The sequence below is a fragment of the Mauremys mutica genome, chromosome 25, assembly GCF_020497125.1.
Source record: "Mauremys mutica isolate MM-2020 ecotype Southern chromosome 25, ASM2049712v1, whole genome shotgun sequence".
NCBI classification, from domain to species: Eukaryota; Metazoa; Chordata; order Testudines; family Geoemydidae; genus Mauremys; species Mauremys mutica.
In genome coordinates this window covers 8,047,363-8,065,574 of record NC_059096.1, presented here as the reverse complement: position 1 = coordinate 8,065,574, position 18,212 = coordinate 8,047,363, and the positions used below count along the sequence as shown (strand labels likewise).

At 48.3% G+C, this 18,212-nt stretch overlaps 1 protein-coding gene across 21 annotated transcripts in view; it reads right to left on the bottom strand.

Moving 5' to 3' along the window:
- Nucleotides 1–18,212, bottom strand: part of MAPT (microtubule associated protein tau) — a 112,761-nt gene that overhangs the window by 57,291 nt on the left and 37,258 nt on the right. The window contains exon 1 of one of the 21 annotated variants that reach the window (XM_044999232.1): nt 15,557–15,587. The exons of the other annotated variants lie outside the window; for them this stretch is intronic. The gene's annotated coding sequence lies outside the window, so the exon portion shown is untranslated. Of the gene's footprint in view, nt 1–15,556; nt 15,588–18,212 lie in introns of those variants that run through there. 21 annotated transcript variants of the gene reach the window in all.

Sequence of the window (18,212 nt, the reverse complement as noted above, 5' to 3'; positions counted from 1 at the left end):
CACCAGCTGTCAGGTCCAGTGTATCACGCTGGGCACCATCTCAACTGTGGGTCTTGTGTCAGATCGTGCAAATCATAAATTGGACTCTTTGGCCCTGAACAAACTCATGAGCTGTAAACCCACATGTCTGCCTTATGTAGAGACAAAGCATCAGCACAGGTAGGATTGGGCTATAATGTTTCATCCTAAGGCTGCACTAAATTATAGTTCTCACTGTGGTAAGAGAAACAATGTGTGTTTGTAATACCAGAGCAAGCTACGGGAAGTGAAAGCACATTATTTTAATCACTACACACCCAGTTACCCACTTCTGGAAAATGCGGGTTTAACAACAACTGGTAGACTCTGTTAGCAAGATCATCCTGCACTGGACAAAATGACCTGTAATCTTCTCCATCTGTAACATCTTTGATTCTAGGAATAGGAAAATAGGGGTTATAATAAACAGAGACTTCACTACTGCAGCACTGACTGATGCCACTATAGTAATCCTTTCTCGCCTCCTCCTCCCTGCAACCAATCCTAATCCTTGAGAAGGATTACCAAGTAAGAAGAGTGATAATCCAACATATGGGAATGTTTATCTCCCTGGGTGTCAGGCTGGGGGAATTACTGCAAGGAGTTGGTATTTTTTAATACTTAAAATCTTCTTGCTCACAATCATCCTAGTTTTCACCTGACAGGCAATTTGGCCCCTACTTATCTATGATTATATTTCACCTACCACAGAGTACCAGGATAGTCTCAATTGAGCAATCAGTTTAAACGCAGGCACACGGCAATAATATGCAAATATGGCATTAAATAGCCATGCATGAAAACCTGATTGCAGAGCACTGTGCCGACAACCGTTCTTTACATGTACAGTGCAGGCGCGGACTGGGAAGCAGCAGGCCACGTTTTCCCACCCTGCTCAGCGCCTCAGTAGTGAACAAATGTGACAGATGTTAGTTATGTTGCTCAATGCACTACTGGAAGGCACTCAGATACTATGACGATGAGTGCGGTATAAAAACCTACCTAGCATTAATAAATTCATAGATTCCAAAGCCAGAAGGGACCACTGTGATCATCTAATCTGACCTCCTCTATAACACAGGCCACCGAACTTCTCCAAAGTAATTCCTAGAGTAGAGCTTTTAGAACATCCAGCCCTTGATTTAAAAATTGTCAGTGATGGAGAATCCTCTACCAGCCTCGGTTCATTGTTTCAATGGTTAATTACTCTCTCTGTTAAAAATTTACACCTTATTTCCAGTCTGAGTTTGTCTAGTTTCAACTTCCAACCACTGGATCATGTCCTACCTTTCTCTGTTAGTCTGAAGAGACCATTATTAAATATCTGGTCCACATGGCGGGAGGGATAGCTCAGTGGTTTGAGTACTGGCCTGCTAAACCCAGGGTTGTGAGTTCAACCCTGGAGGGGGCCATTATGAGCTATGGGGCAAAAACTGGTTGGATGATTTAATTGGGGATTGGTCCTGCTTTGAGCAGGGGGTTGGACTAGATTAACTCCTGAGGTCCCTTCCAACCCTGATATTCTATGTAGGTACTCACACACTGTAATCAAATCATCATGACCTATATCCTTTGTTCCTCGATGTGTACATTTTAGAGTGGTGGTGGTGGGGTGGGGTGTGGGGGAAATAGGCGTCTATATAAGAAAAAGTCAAAAAAAAACAAAAAACAGGACTGTCCCTATAAGAACGGGACATCTGGTCACCCTAGTACATTTACATGTAGCCATATTAAAATGCATATTGCTTGCTTGCACCCATCTTACCAAGAGATCCAGACCACTCTGAATCAGTGACCTGCCTTCTTCATTATTTACCATTCCCCCAATTTGTGTGTCATCTCCAAACTTTACCAGTGATGATTTTATGTTTTCTTCCTGGTCATTAATAAAAATGTTCAATAGTGTAGGACCAAAAATTGATCCCTGCAGGACCCCACTAGCAACACACCCACTTGATGATGATTCCCCATTTACAGTAAGGGAACAAGGAGTTCAGTCTCCATGAATGGCTACTTTCATGCATGCTCCATTTAACCCTCCACCTCTGTATACTGAGGCTGCCAACAAGGGATGTGGACAGCTAGTAATTGGATGGAAACCACCAGTTAAAATTTTCACAAGCCTAAGATTTTACGTTCAAACTAAAACAAAGACAGCGAAATATAGACGTTTCTCTGCTACATCCACTCTGGGGAGAAGGAAATTATTTGTAGTAAAGGCTATAACAATTGCACTGCAGAAGACAGGTGAATCAGTAACTACATATGTTTCAAGAGTCCATGGAGACAGGTAAAAATTGCCATATCAAATTTAATCGATCAGATTCACTATACACGTATATGTTATTACCATACTCACATCCGTGAGCCTCAGACACAGAAACAGAGAACCGTTTTTCTAGACAATAGATCATGTCCATTTGGTAAGATATAATGAACGACATGAAAGATTGGTTACCATTTCAAACTTAATTTGGACCACTGATCGACAGGAGATTAACGATCCCTACATTATAACAACACTAAAGCCACCTCTAATCTTTGACAAAGAATATATTTCACTCCCAACAGGCTGAATAAAAACTTGACCCTTGGTGCTGCACAATGTACGCTAACGTTCAGTAATAAATGTTATACTCCCATAGATGATTTTTTTAAACGTATCTCTGCCAAGTGCCAATATCTGATGTCAGCGGGCATTATGGTTATTCACTTGGATGCATTTACTGAGGCAGTGTTATTTGCATAGTGTTAAATCATGCATAAGTCATGGCCAGCTGTACGAAGTCACAGAATCCTCACTGTGCTCTGGAGTGCAGACCCCTTGATTCGGCAAAGCGGACTGACTTTTCTTTGCCGCACTTTATAGAAGTGAACTGAAAAATCGGGACAGGGGGTGGGGGGTAATAGGAGCCTATATAAGAAAAAGCCCCAAATATTGGGACTGTCCCTATAAAAACAGGACAGCTGGTCACGCTAATAATTAATGCTCTGTTTTTAATCAGTGAATGCTACATGTGTCCTATTTTGTTATGCAAAAGTGAAAATTAAACCGGCATGAGCTGGATAGGAGTAGTTTCAGAAAACCAATCAAACAGAAATAGGATTTCCGAGGGAATAGGTTCTATCTGAATTATTAAACTGAAATGGCAGTGTCATGAATTAAAGTCAGCCTGAAAAGCTGTTCATAATTCACAAGCAAGTTCCTTTTCATCTCCTCTGTACACTTTTCAGAAAAGTGTTTCCAAGAAACTGTCAGATAAGTGAATATGAACAACTGCCTCATTAATTGTAGGCACTGTCTAAAGTGCAGTGAACAGATATCTTGATACTCCTTGTAATCTATCTTGTCAAGGGACTGGAACAGCTATGAAGATTCAGAGAAAGATTAATTCATTTCAAAGGAGTAGGGAGAGATGTTCAAACGGGAAATGAAAACCAATAGTGCTTTAAAGAAATACTGTCATGGTGTTTTTCTTCATTTTTTAAAAATCATTTTTCTTCCTTATTATTGTTTAATAACCCCTCACGTTTGAAGCTTAGTTTTCCTTGGCGACGGAAGGCAAAACTTTCATGGATGAATGCACACAGGTTTTGGTTTGTTAATTTAGGGTCACTCAGGAGTGCTGCACACTTTGCAATACCGATTGTTTCATTTTGCTGTCTGGGTTGCACTAACCGACTTTAGTGCCGCACTGTGAGCATCTATTTCTGATCTTAGGGTCACCCATGAGCAAGACAGTTGGGTCTTCCCAAAGCAGTTAATCATTTTAACTCTGGGGTGAGGATGGACCCATCATTCAATTACTGCATATCGCACTCTTCTGCCAAGGGCACGACCACAAGCCTAGTATACATTTCACAGCAGCGTGGGCAGAAATTCAGAGGTAGCCTTGCAAACCACTAAAGAGGTGTCCCTTCTCTCTGCACCTGCTAAACAGATAGAAAAGAAACTAGAGCTGAGGTCTAGATAGCAATGAAGTGCCAAGTAGTCAGTGTTTCCAAGAATTATCTAAACAGAATCTGCCATTTCCAATCAGCTTAGACCTGGTTCGGCAGCTGCCTCCAAACAGGATGGCAATTATTTCAGGACTTGATTTACTCAGTCGCGACTGACAATCCATGAGTCAAGACAGCGAAAGTAGGCGGACTCAGACAATGTCAAACTGACTGCAAAGCTGGGAAATGTAGCATTACACCCCTGAAAGTTCTTCCCTCTCCATATAAGAGAAGACCATAGATATGGGGCTCTCTAAATAATGAGAAATTGTTGTAAATTACTTAAGGCAAATAGTTCAGATACTTTGCACTAGGACAATACTAATTCAACCTAGCTCTGATATGGCATTTTTTAATCAGTAGATCCTCATTTTACAGGTTGGGAAGATGAGGCACAGGGCAGTGAAGTGACTTGCCCAAGGTCATCCAGCAAGCCAGTAGCAGAGCCAGAAAAAGAACCCAGGTCTCCTGAGTTCCAATCCAGTGCTTCATCCACTAGACCAGGGGTCTCAAACATGCGGCCCGCGGGCCGCATGCGGCCCGCGGAGCTCTTCCCTGCAGCCCGCGGAGCTCCCCAGGGGAGCTCCGCAGGGGCCCCCAAGAGAAAAGCGGAGGCTCCCGCCTCCGCCCCTCTCCTGGAGCCTCGGCGCATAGAGCGCCGAGTCTCCGTCCGAGCGCCTGAGCCCCGCCCCGATCCGAGCCGCGTGGGGAGGGGGCGGGGCTGGGAGCTCTGGGCTGAGCGCTGCGCTCGGCGTGGAGCTCCCAGCCCCGCCCCCTCACCACGCGGCTCTGAGCGGGACCGCCGGAGACGCGCTCGGGTAAGGGGGGGGAAAGCGGGACACGCCGGGGCCGGGCCGGGCCGGGCCGGGGGAGGGAAGCGGGACCGGGGCCGGGGCCGGGGGAAGGGAAGCGGGACCCGCCGGGCGGGGGGGAAGGGAAGCGCTCAGCGCTGGGGCTGCGGATTAGGGTGCGGGGGGATGAGGGCTCTGGCTGGGGCTGAGGATTAGGGTGCAGGGTCCTAGTGCCTGCCCTCCGCCAGTACTGGCAAGGCAGGCTTCCCTTACCCTGAGCCTCTCCAACCCCAAACCCTCAGCCCCAGCCAGAGCCCTCATTCCCGCCGCACCCTAATCCTCAGCCCCAGCCCTGAGCACCCCCACATCATGAACCCCTCATCCCCCTGCACCCTAATCCTCAGCCCCAGCCAGAGCCCTCATCCCCCCACACCCTAATCCTCTGCCCCAGCCCTGAGCGCCCCCACATCATGAACCCCTCATCCACAGCCCTCACCCCACAGCCCAACCCTCTTCCCTAGCCCTGAGCCCCCTCGCATCATGAACCCCTCATCCACAGCCCTCACCCCACAGCCCAACCCTCTTCCCTAGCCCTGAGCCCCCTCCTGCATCATGTACCCCTCGCCCTCAGCCCCACAGCCCTCACCCCTGCACTCCCTCCTATCCCCAAACTCTGTCCCAAAGCCTGCACTCCACCCCCTGCCGCAGCCTGGAGCCTGCATCGAGCACAGAGCCTGCATCCAGACCCCCTCCCCCACCCAAACTCCCTCCCAGAGCCTTAGGCAGTAAATCTAAGTGCGTGTTTTGTCCTTTGAGTGAGGTGCATTACTGAGTGTATATATTTATTAAAACTGCGCGCGCTTAGGGGAGGAGGTGGAGAAGAGACAGGGCAGGGGCGGGGCCTCATGGAAGGGGTGGATTGGGGGTGGGGCCAGGGGCAGCAAGGGGGCGTGTCAGTGATGCGGCCCTCGGGCCAATGCACTAGTCCTCATGCGGCCCTCGGGGTCATTTGAGTTTGAGACCCCTGCACTAGACCATGCTTCCTTAACAGGGTGAGCAATGAAATATGCTGTTATTTCATGTCTTCGCAATGTTACTAAATTAGTTAGTTAAATATCTACCAATGCCCAGTTACAAACCTGAGCCATAATTCACAGTCCATTCTTCTCCTATGGATTGCACATTGATCTGGTGATCATGTGCACTGATGATCAAGTAACAGCTTTGCATATTTCTTCACAGAAGGCACATGATCACTCAGCCTAGGAAATGTACTTAGGAAGTATGTTTTTAACAGGGATAATGTGATTCAGCTTTGTGTCTTGCAGGTTTCTGAAATACACTGTCTAGAAATGGATAATTTTGATCGTCTTCCCTGTACTGATGCTATCAGAAGACAAAGAACTAACGTGAGGAGGAGGATCCTCTAAAGCAGTGGTTCTCAAACTTGTTCTGCTGCTTGTGCAGGGTAAGTCCCTGGCGGGCCAGGCCAGTTTGTTTACCTGCCGCGTCTGCAGGTTCGGCCGATCACGGCTCCCAGTGGCTGCGGTTCACCGTTCCAGGCCAATGGGAGCTGCTGGAAGCGGTGGCCAGTATGACCCTTGGCCCGCGCCGCTTCCCGCAGTCCCCATTGGCTTGGAGCAGCGAACCACGGCCACTGGGAGCTGCGATCGGCCGAACCTGCGGACGCAGCAGGTAAACAAACTGGCCCGGCCCGCCAGGGGCTTTCCCTGCACAAGCAGCCGAACAAGTTTGGGAACCACTGCTCTAAAGGTCGTGGTGCATCTGATGTAGATCTGTAACGCTCTTTGCATATCTAGCACATGCCAAATTTTCCTCGTTGGATATTTGGGATTTGCAAAGAATGATGTGTGAACGGTGGAATTTAAATGGAGCATGAAAGCTGGGTCTATCCTCAGGACAACATTGCTGGAGTGAAATGCTGTGGTTTGATTGAAAGTGCTCTGTGTTCTGACACCCTTCTTGCCAACGTGATGACCATAAGAAACAACACTTAGACAAAGAATAGGGAGATTTTTTTTACAAAGATTTAAAGAGAGGTTTGCGTTAGTGCAGTCAGAAGTAAATTTCTGGGTTCAGGTCCTGTAGACCCGTCACACTCAGAGATTCCTCAAGACTAATCTACTCAAATTGGGTTTCAAAACTACTTCCAGTTTTGACTAGTGCTCATGATGCCTGTTATAGCAAAGGCATATAAAATTCTCAGGGAGCTCACTTTGAAGCCATTCTGGAAGAAGTCTAGTACCAGTGGGATTTGTGGTGATACACAGTATTCCGGGTGCCAGTGCCTGAACTGCAGCCAGAGAATGGAGAAGGATTTATTTGCGGATATTTTTCTTGAGGCCAAAAGACTGGAGAGATTAAAAAATGTTACTTGACTTGAGCATTTATGTTAAAAAAACAACAACCATGCAGCTATTCTTAGCGTGTTTGGTTCTGAATACAGGATGAGCCTTTGAGAAAGGGAGTATTTTCTGACTAGAAGGGTTAGTGATGGGGCTGTCACCAGGTCTCCAAGTTCTAAAAACCCAAAGTGAAGGTCCTTTGTGCTCCATCACAGGTTTGACCTAAATTTTGCAATAAGGGGCTGGATTCTGCAGTGCTCCAGTGCCGCAGACAGGGAGTTCCAGATACGTTTTTAAAAAACAGAGACTTTTATTGAATTAAATATGAAAATGAGTAAACAGCACAGTATTCCTTCATCTCCTTCAGAATTGTGTAGAATCTCGCCTCGACTACGAGACAGAGAGCATGAGATATGCCAACTAATTGTAAAGTACTAGGCCTTGCATCAGCAGAGCCAGAACTCATGGGAGTCAGGTGCTGGGAAGGAGGAATTCCATGCAGAGGTTTGTATTCTATAGCGTAAAAAGCATCTGAAAGATCACGGAGTCCAGCATGGTCTACAAAATAAAACTGTTTATTAACATAGGCAAAAGCTGGAGATAGAAAGACTGGTCTGCTAGCTATATTTAAGCTAAGAGAATGGATTAGGGATCTCCCAGCTTTCCAGTAATGTAAAAAAAATATATTTGCTACAGCAACAAATCCTTCTGTTTCTAGCATTAGCTCGAAGTGTCTATAAGTGAAGTCACTGGTTAACTGCTCCGTGTGGTTAGTTTCAAAGGGGCTAGGTGGTCACCGGCTTTTCAGGAGCTCAGCTGGAAATGTGCTTAATAAACATGGCTGCCATGACCTGTTGGGCGTTTATTGTCCTGATCAGATCAGGCTGGAGAGGGAACTGGACGACATCATCACCTGATCAAAGCTCAGCTGGACCCTGAACATCCTGCAGTGTGAACCTCAGGTCCCCTTTGCTGCCTAAGTAGGGTGTCATTTTCCTTCTCTGACTTTATTTCGCCTCATACCAATCTCTCTCTTTTTCCCTTCTGAGTCTGAGTTAACCAGCCAAGACAAAGCCACCTTTTGTAACACTGCTGAAATTTAAAAGAAAAAAGGCAAACTACAAACAATGCTTGTAGCCAAACGCTGGGAAAGTTTGCCAGGTCTCAGAGTAGCTAATAAAGACCCTGTACTATGCCTGTACTTTCCCAGCAGTTAGTTGTAATTAACAAAGGCAGAACTTTTTTTTATTTTAATCTTTGCCATTTCAGTCTCCCTTTGTGTGGGTTTTAAAAGTTCTGCCTTGTTTGAAAGGGAACAAGGTTACACTTCAACAACAATCCAATACCATCTAAAACTGGCTCTTCCCCTTCCCCCCAAAAAGGGGGGGGGACCTTTAATACCATCTTTAACACCATCTAGGAGACTGACGAGCAGGAATAAAGGGAATACGAATATGGAAAATTGTGAAAATGAAAGCTTTGCCTTATGTATCAAATGCTTTAACTATTCTCTCTTCTTTTCCTGTGTGTTTAATACAAGAGTTTTAATGGTGATTGTTACAATGGGAACGAAACAAACAATTTGATATAAAACTCCAAACCATGCTTTTCAAGGGCCTCCGGATTAAGGAACTGATCAGCAGGGCTTATTTGGCAGCAGAAAAGGAAGAACTGGAATCTTTTAAAGCTCACTGTTTGTTCAGTTGGCTTTTCACAAGCAGAAAGAAGGGATGCTCCTTTTGAGGAGATTTGCTACTTCTGTCCACATTTTTATAGAACAGGCTTGCAGTTGTGGCCTTTGCACAGGTGTCTTGCAGGCAACAGTGGAATGAGTGTGTGTGTGTCCCCATAAGAGATGGACAACTACTTTACTGCTGCGAATTTCAACGCAGAGTCGCTATATGCTCAGATTGCTACTAACACTAATGTTATTCAGCGATAGTCATTAATGCAGTGTCAGTTTAATATTTCTTTGATACTGCTTCTGAAATATTCATCTGATGGCTGAGAGACGGCTGGACTCTTATATGTGAGGGTGACAAAGTCTTAGCATTCTGGCTCCACTTGTTGCCTGGAAGAATTTTTTACTGAAGCTTCTGGCCTGCTATAGAAAGTCAGAGAAAAAATATTAACAGGTAAGGAAAAAGCTCCCCTTTGTACACAAACAAAGGGAGAAGGATTTTCACTAGTTTTGAAAATATTTGAAGTTGAAGGACAAGATCTTAGAATTCATCCACATTTTGCATATTCAGTTAAAAGCAGGCAACCCCACATACTGTTTTAAATTTCACTACACAGGCCTAGTCTACACTAAGGGGGGGGGTGTCGAACTAGGGTACGCAAGTTCAGCTACGCAAATAGCGTAGCTGAACTCGAAGTACCCTAGTTCGACTGACTTACCCGTCCAGACGCAGCGGGGTCGAACTCCGCAGCTCCAAGGTCGACTCCGCCACCGCAGTTTGCGGTGGTGGAGTTCTGGAGTCGACCGGAGTGCGCGGGGAGTTCGAACTATCGCGTCTTGATTAGACGCGATAGTTCCAACTCCGAGAAGTCGAACTCACCGCGTCGACCCGCGCGATGAGTATGGACCTGCCCACAGAAGTACATAGCAAGGTCTATGTGTTAGCCACAACATACAGTATTTACATCTAAATATTATAGTATATACATATACATCGGAGCACTATGTTACATATAATATTTACATCCGGCATTTCTTCAACTTTCTGAACCTTGGTATAAAAACCAAGCTCAGAACTGATTCTCTCACTCACATTCATTTCACATCCAACCTTAATGTCTACCTCATCCTGCTGCGTAATAATTAACATGAAGTAGGTCTATAATTTCCCCCAGTGCAATCCTGAACTCAGAACTGGCAGTGGAACACAAAGAGTTCCATTACTCAGCAGTGCCCAATACCGCCTCCATCCAACTACTTACGCATTCTCAGGAACATTTTTTGTTATCAGAAAACAAAATCACTCCCACCCGGTAACCTGCAGTTGACACTAGACGTGGGAACATTTTGGCTCCCCATGACTTAACTGTCTGAATGTCGTAGCAACTCTATGATGTCAAAGTGCAGTGATAACTTTCGGCTGTATGTTGGACCTTGAATAATTCTCAATCTGTAGGTGTCCTTGAAAGATTTGAATGGAGGAGTGCACTAGGAGATTTTAAATTGGAAGCAATACTCATTGAGAGTGTACTTCAATTTGTAATGTGTACATAAATATGCACGCACGGCAACCTGTTGCTTGCAACATCCCCGGCCAGGTTATTCGCATAACCCAATCTCTACCTCAGGCAAAACCCATTCGCACATATGGCAGAATCACCATTATAGCACAGGGGTTCTGAAACTGGGGGTCGGGACCCCTCAGGGGGTCGTGAGGTTATTACATGGGGGGGTCGTGCGCTGTCAACCTCCATCCCAAACCCCGCTTGCCTCCACCATTTAGAATGGTGTTAAATATATTAAAAAGTGTGTTTAATGTATTGGGGGGGGTCGCACTCAGAGGCTTACTGCATGTAAGGGGTTGCCAGTAAAAAAAAGTTTGAGGCCCAGTGTACAGCAGATGCAATTAAACAGAGGGTCAAATTTATCCTAAATGTATTTCTACTTGAGTGACACCAGGATGAATCTAGCACACAGATATAGCAAGATGACAATCAACTGCTTTGCCTGATGCCACAAGAAATCTTGTCCCAAAATACAAAGATGTAGACCGCAGTGTATATTCGTACCCTCCTGACTGTAAACCTGAAAGGAGGGCTGTCCTTACCCATATGCAAAGTACGCAGCTGTGTAGGGCACCAGGAAATTGAGGGCACCACATTTCCTAGTGTCCTGCACAGCTGTGTGCTGCTCCAGCCCCTGCTCCAGCTCTTCCCCCGGGCTCCCACCCCTGCTCTGCCACGCCCTTCCCCGCCCCCACTCCCCAGAGCTCTGCAGCATGGCCCGGCCTGCACTCACTCACCAGCAGACCCAGACCCAGCCACCGGTGAGTGCTGGGGGGTAGTTCCCCACGCCCCCCAAGTCAACCTTGCCCCTCCCTTCCACCTCCCCCTCACACACACACACAGGAGGGCCCCAGAATAGCTAGGGTACCGGCCCTGCCTGAAAATACTGCTTTACACACTGATATCCTTATATCCTGTAAGGAACAATCCAACACGGACCAGGGAAGAGAGAGACCAAATTGCTCAGACCGCTGTTGCGATGGGAGGCCGCATAAGTAACCTAGATAGAGACAGACAGACCTAGACAGACAGACTCCACTCCTGCAAACTCTTAGGCAGATGTTTAAACATGTGAGAAGAACTATTGTTTTCAAAGGGACTAGTAGTCACATGCTAAAAGTTAAGCATGAGTCTGCAGAATCAGGCTCTATATTCCTCTCCGAGGTCTGATTCTATGAATGCCAGAGTATGCAAATCACTGTTTAGGATTAATATGCGTCGCTCCCCCGCTAAAGATTTACCCTGAACATCTCTATCATTAGGACAACTCATGTACATCATACAAAAATTAATGTTATTGTGGAAAAAAAAATCCTTCCAACCTGCTTCCGTGATGTTTATGACTTAAGACATTCAGAATGACATGACAGCGTTCTGCTTCAGCAAAGGCCTGTTTTACCTTAGCTTGCAAATCACACAGGCAGGAGGAAGAAATTGCTTTTCTAAGGGATTATTTTGCCTAAAGAAACAAAAAGGGACATCCATCCACGCAAACTGATGGCTGCTGTTTTCTTCCCTATTCGTCATGCAGAGTCATTCTCAAGGATGTCCCTCTTATGACTCCCTAAGATAAGTAGCCTAATAACGTTCAGCAATAAAAGGAGTCCCATCAGGTCTCATCTGGTCTGAGGATATTTGCAATCTAGCAAGACCAGAGGTTTTCTTGTTTGTGGTTATTGCCATTTCCCTATTAACCTACGTTCAGGAACGAGCTGCGAGTGCTCATTTCACGCCTGAGGGGGTAACACGACGTAAAACCCACCACACCAGGAGAACTGGATTTGCGCTGTCTCTGCAACTATTCTTGAGCGCTAGCTCGAGCCCGGCCAGCCCAAGTCTGTCAAGCCGGGCTCGGAGGCTCAGTCCAAAATGCCATGTAGATGCATCCTCTGAGACTTGGCCAAGCACAACCTGGCTCTCCAATGCCGGTCCCTGTTGTTGGTAGCCATACAAAAATCAGCCATGCACCTTTTTCCTGAAGGGCAGGCCAGCATGCAACTGGCTGAAAAATGCCTCCAAACACGTTGTTGAGAGACATCATGAGATGCCAACCAGCCAACCCGTGGATGACTCCAAGCAAGCAAGTGTTAAAACATAGGAGCTAGCTGACAAGGGAGAGAGTTTGCGGCGGGTTTGAGCCACAGCCCAAATGCCCCAGTTCTCATGAGTGTAACTTCGATAATGAGCAGGAGTAAACTAAAGCCTGGAACACTGAATATGCAACTTGTGACTTTTTGGTGGGCATTCCCCCTTGAAAGCAGCCCTGCTATCAGTCTTTATGCTTACACTACAGGGAGCTGTCTTCACTTGACGCTACTATTGTGCAGCATTGCTGTGTGCTGTTGGCCACATCGGACACCAGAGATGGCTGCATCTGTGACAGGCAAAAGCTACGTCATGTAAAATCTGTAAGAGTTGAGACACGTTTTGGGGCAAAGGGGAGAATTTTCTCTTTCTTCGAAGTCTTCTATAACAGCAGTTCTCAACCAGGGATCCAGAACCGCCTAGGGGGCCTCGAGCAGGTTTCAGAGGGTCCACCAAGCATGACTCACTGGGGCCCACAGCAGAAAGCCACAGCCCCACTGCATGGGGATGACACCTGGGGCCCTGAGCCCTGTCACCCGGGGCTGAAGCCTGAGCAATGTAAGCTTTGCAGGGCCCCCAGGCAATTGCCCTGCTTGCTACCCCTTAACACCAGCCCTGCCTTTTATATGCATAAAATCACGTATTGTGGCACAGGTGGCCAGTGGAGTTTTTATAGGAGGGGAAGGGGAGGCACTCAGAAAGAAAAAGGCTGAGAACCCCTGTTCTATACCAGCCCAGATGCAGGCAGCTCCACCTGCTGGAGATGAAATGAAGACTGAGATAGGTCAACCTTTATATGAGGATATGACATCCAAAGTCCTAGTGTTGATCTCCATCTGCTGGTTGGGAGGAGCTATAGCCCACACATCTGGAACGCTACAGAACGAGCTACTGAAATGCAAGGTGACCAGACAGCAAATGTGAAAAATTGGGATGCGGGTGGGGGGGTAATAGGAGCCTATATAAGAAAAAGACCCCAAAATTGGGACTGTCCCTATGAAATCGGGACATCTGGTCACCCTAGGTGCTTGCTAGGGTGGGCCAGGAATGTTTCGATTAAACATTCTTTTGATGGAAAATGCTGGTTCATCAAAACCCCAAGAGGTCTGGCAGGCATGAATCAGTTTCAACTGAACTTTAATCAAGAAGGTTTCTCGGGTCCAGAATAGAATTCCTGCTCAAAATCAGAGAGCGCCCCAGAACAGACAATAGCCTGGGATTAGCGCACTCATCTGGGAGTCCAGCTTCCACTCCCTGCTCTGAAGCAGGCACAGTAGCGACCAGAACCTGGGGCTCCCACATCCCACGAGTGCCCTAACCACAAGGCTACTGGCGATGGATTGGGCTCCTCCAGCCTCATCTTTTTGAAAGGGTTCAGGTTTTGTCCTGATGCGCAAAGGGGAAAAACATGCAATTCTCAACAATCTTCCATAGGATGGGAAAACTGTTTCCCACCTAGCTCTAGTGCAGTGGCCCCTAACTGTGGGGCATGCCCCACTAGCAGGGTATGGCAGAACATCGAGGGGGGGGAGACACCAGTCCCCATGGGGGGCAGGGAGGAAGCACCACCCAGCCCTGATCTGCCCCCAGCTCTGCTCCGGCCCCGCCTCCCTCCACAGCTGTAGCCTCGGCTCGGCTCCGGCCTGGCAGGACATGGACACATTTCATTACCGGTAAAGATGAAAAGTTTGGGCCCCATTGTTCTAGTGCCTGCTTATTATTTACTTTGATTTTAACTATCTTTCATTTCACTGTGCTGACAAACTACCCGTGTGTTTTATGAAGCAGGCAGTGTAACTGAATAGTCTACGTAAAATTTCTTTAATATTTAATGCAGCTGCAATAATGTTTGAAGATATTAAATATTAAAGATTCCCTAGCCTGACAGCCACAATGTAAGAAAAACTGCAGTTATGCATGTTTTCAGATTCCATCTGGAGTGGAAAGTGCAAAGTAGGCAGGGGGGGTGTTAAAGTTTAACCATGTGAGTGAATTCTTGGAGCAAGGATTATAGCATTTCAGCTACCTTCAGTGGGTTGGCTTTTTATATATATATATATATATATATTATATATATATATATACACACATACACACACATATATATACAGTCGAACCCATTTATCTCGACCTCGGTTAACTTGCCAACCCTATTAAGTCGACGTTTTACAAGTGGAACCGCCAAACTCCCTCTTTGTCTTATGGGTTTCTCATCCCTTATGTCGATTCCCCGAACCCTAATATCTCGAGCCCGGCTCCCCGCGTCCCCGACCCACCGTGTCCCCAGCCGCCCGCTCCCCAGCTCTCCAGCCACAGGGTTCCCCAGCCGCCCGGCTCCCCGCGTCCCCGACCCACCGTGTCCCCAGCCGCCCGCTCCCTGGCTCTCCAGCCCCGCGGTTCCCCAGCCGCCCGCTCCCCGCGTCCCCAGCCGCCCGGCTCCCCGCGTCCCCGACCCACCGTGTCCCCAGCCGCCCGGCCCCGCATACCCGGTCCCTGCCCGTCCCCGCCCGGCCCCGCATACCTGGTCCCCGCTTCGCCTGCCGCCCCCCCGCCCGGCTCCGCTTCGCCTGCCGCCCCCCGCCCGGCTCCGCTTCGCCGGTCCCCGCTTCGCCGCCCGCCCGGCCCCGCTTCGCCACCCGCCCGGCCCCGCATACCCGGTCCCTGCCCGTCCCCCCCGCCCGGCCCCCCAAACCCGGTCCCGGCCCCGCCCCGCCGCCCGGCCCCGCATACCTGGTCCCCGCCCGGCCCCGCCGCCCGGCCCCGCATACCTGGTCCCCGCCCGGCCCCGCCGCCCGGCCCCGCATACCTGGTCCCCGCTTCGCCTGCCACCCGCCCGGCTCCGCTTCGCCGCCCACCCGGCCCCGCATACCCGGTCCCTGCCCGGCCCCGCCGCCCGGCCCCGCATACCCGGTCCCTGCCCGCCCGGCCCCGCATACCCGGTCCCTGCCCGGCCCCGCCGCCCGGCCCCGCATACCCGGTCCCCGCTTCGCCTGCCGCCCACCCGGCTCCGCTTCGCCGGTCCCCGCTTCGCCTGCCGCCCGGCCCGCTTACCGGGTCCCGCTTCTTTGGCTGCCCGGCTCCGGGTCCCGTCCACGGCCGCCCGGCCCCGCTTCCCCGTCCCGCTTCGCCGGATCCAGCCACGTGCAGGCACTGCGGTAAGGGGGCAGGGAGGGGGTGTTGGAGAGAGGGCAGGGGAGTTCAGGGGTGGGGGGGTGGATAGGGGTTTATCTCGATCATCGGTTATCTGGACTATTTTTGGCAAACCCCTAGGCCGGCGACATAACAGGGTTCAACTGTGTGTGTGTGTGTATATATATATATTAGGGGGTGTGTGTGTATACACACACACACCAATACTTTAAGCTTTTTGAACACGGCTAGTAATCCGCCCAATATATCTGCTTAGACTACTGTCACACCATCCTGGCACCAAATTCTAACGGCCAGTTGCACATACCTGAAGAGCTACAGCCCAAGGGGCATGAAAACTACTCGACCACTCACCCAGAGCAAACGGGAATCTGAATCTCAGTCTTTAGCACGTATGGTTTCAAAGACAGCCTCTCAAGTCTAACCAACGCAGCAGTGGTTTCATAAATCTATAGAAACAGCCCTGCTGCCACCGCTGTTGTGAGTGAGGAAGCAAATACGAGTAAGTGGCTGGACAGTGCTGTTAATAGTGGGGGCTGCATTCCGCCTCCCCCACCCCAAAAACCCTCCTATTTAGCAGGGAGCGCAGAGGCAACTACCTCAAAGAGTATTAGAGGGACCACTGAACTGATCGGCTATAGCCCACAGTAGGATGTTTTCTGTGTGTATCAAGGAGGGGGTAGGCAGGAATTCTGGGATTCTATACATTCTCCCCCCCACACCCATATACTGAGTATTATGGGGGGGCAGTTCTGCCAAAGGCAACTCCTGCAAGTGACTGGATGCTCATGGTGCAGAATTGGGTGGCCTGGGTATCACTGATCACACGGCTACCGTGCAAGTCTCCTCAGAGGAAGCACGTCACTTTTCCAACCAGAATGCTGCTAGTGCACCGAAGGAACACGCCTTGAAAAGTAGAGGAGCAATAGTAAGGCTCTTAGGGAACTTCTGACCTTGGCACAGACATTTAGAAGCTTTCTTGCCTTACGCTACAATATAAACCAGGCCTTGGACTTACAAAAATATCATATGCTCAGATTGACCTTGAGGACTCTGCATGTGTCAAGTGAATGCTAAAGTTCCTCCTTGGAGCATGATGGCTTAGGGAAGAAAGATGGAAGGTCTATTTCTCAAGAGCTGTGACATATGGTATTAACTTTTGGGATGAACCTCGGACCAGGTTCGAGTCGGAATTGAATGTACAATATTGAGGCACCCACTCAATAGACTTTCTGACTCCAAAGCCCATCTGGCAGACAGAAACACCAGAAAAGTCCCTAGTAAGTACCAAGACACCTCTCCCATCAGACACCTGATTTAGCACGGGCTGCTCGTGCAGCAAGATCCCTAATGGTAAGTAAATGATAAAAGGAAGTGCGACCAAAGGTTGGAAACGTGGCTGTATTTTCATTGTAAGCGCTTGTCTACACTTACAGGGGGGGAAGGATGGCTCAGTGGTTTGAGCATTGGTCTGCTAAACCCAGAGTTGTGAGTTCAATCCTTGAGGGGGCCACTTAGGGATCTGGGGCAAAATCAGTACTTGGTCCTGCTAGTGAAGGCAGGGGGCTGGACTCGATAAACCTTTCGGGGTCCCTTCCAGCTCTATGAGATCATTTGAGATATACCTATTTATTTATTTTATTTACAGTGCTGCAGGGGTGGAGCTGCGCTGCTGCAGTGTTTAGTGAAGACACTACCTATGCCAACGAGAGAGCTTCTCCCATGGGTGCAGGTATTCCACCTCCTCAAGAGGCGGATCCTATGTTTCTAACTGGCCCGCCACTCAGAGGTTGCAACTGACTTCCTCTTGGCATCTATTCAGAGGACAGCCGATCGAGTCTGCAGGCTGCCTTAATGGAAAGAAACCAAAACAGCAAATGGCTGCGCATATTTTTTTAGTAGGCAGGCTCAGCTGGCTCTCCTAAGAGAAAGAGCAGCACTTACAGCTAAGCTTTTAGTGTAAGTCCAACATTTCTATCCAGCATAAGCCCAGCCCCCATGGAGAAGCGAATGACAGACTCAAAATTAAGACGTACACTTTAATCAAATGCAGTAATGGGGCAGGGGGAGAACCAGAACAATTGATAACAGATATTTTATACTCAGAATAGCCTGGGAAGAAATACAATTAGTAACACCCCAAGCCTTGCGTGCTCTAATGGAACATTATCCCTACATCCACCACTCACTTCACAAAGACTTAATTTGGATAAGATGCTATCTGCTTCTTTTCTGCGGCATTTAATTGTCCAGTATGGGTTTGAGATTTGAGTGAACTAAAACCATACTATGCATCCTGGATATCCTATTTAGACTATAGATATAAGCTAGGGGGAAACAGTAGGTCATTCTCAATGTTTTATAACACACACGCATAGACAAATGTTCTGAAGCATTTTGGGTGATTAACAGTTCAATATTTATCAATATGAATAGAAAAAAACACAGGAGGTAGAAGGTAAAAAAACCAAGGTTTTCAACTGATGCTTAATTACATGGCGTGTCAATGAGTTGGAGAAATGCAGGCTGCAGAGAAGCCATGAGACCAGCAGTGGGA